Here is a 675-nt window from a genome sequence, read left to right on the forward strand (position 1 = left end):
ATGAACCTCTTTAATGTTCAACCTCTCTCACCTCCCTCCTCCTCTCTCATTTCATCTATTTTTTTCATTATTTTCTTTTTTATCCCTCTGTTTTATTTTTTTCCCCTCCCATTTCTTCCATGAACCATAACTTTCCCATCTCCGATTTCTCACGTCTTTTTTCTTCTCTCCACCTTCTTGAGAATGTTATCATTATTAAAGTGCAAATTGTTCAACTTACCCAAAAATTATACTCATGAATTGTAATTGTAGATACATGTACGAGATACGAAGAGCCTTTTGTATTCAATGTCTTGAGTCTAGAGTCATCTTTTGGATACTATAAAGGAAAAAATGCTTCCAGCCCCCAAAACGAAAGAAAACGTGCTCCCCCCTTCCAAGACTTTTTCAATGGGTGTTTTGCCCCCCAAAAGTAAACTTTGTGTTCTCTGAGCCCCCAAAACACAAAACTCAAGAGATTTAAATTCGTGAAGACCATAATACCCTCCATGGCCACATTCTCCTTCCTCTCCAAACCCAGCGACCGCAACCTCCTCCTCCTTCCATGGCCTCAAGCTCTCCTCCGTCTTCAAAACCCAATCTTTCTCCTTCCCATCATCGTCATCCTCCGCCCCCCCAAATCTCCGCCTCTTACGACCTCTCCTCCCTCCGCTTCCGCCCCATCAAAAAATTCAT

Source organism: Asparagus officinalis, chromosome 1 (genome assembly GCF_001876935.1).
Source record: "Asparagus officinalis chromosome 1, Aspof.V1, whole genome shotgun sequence".
Classification (NCBI taxonomy): domain Eukaryota; kingdom Viridiplantae; phylum Streptophyta; class Magnoliopsida; order Asparagales; family Asparagaceae; genus Asparagus; species Asparagus officinalis.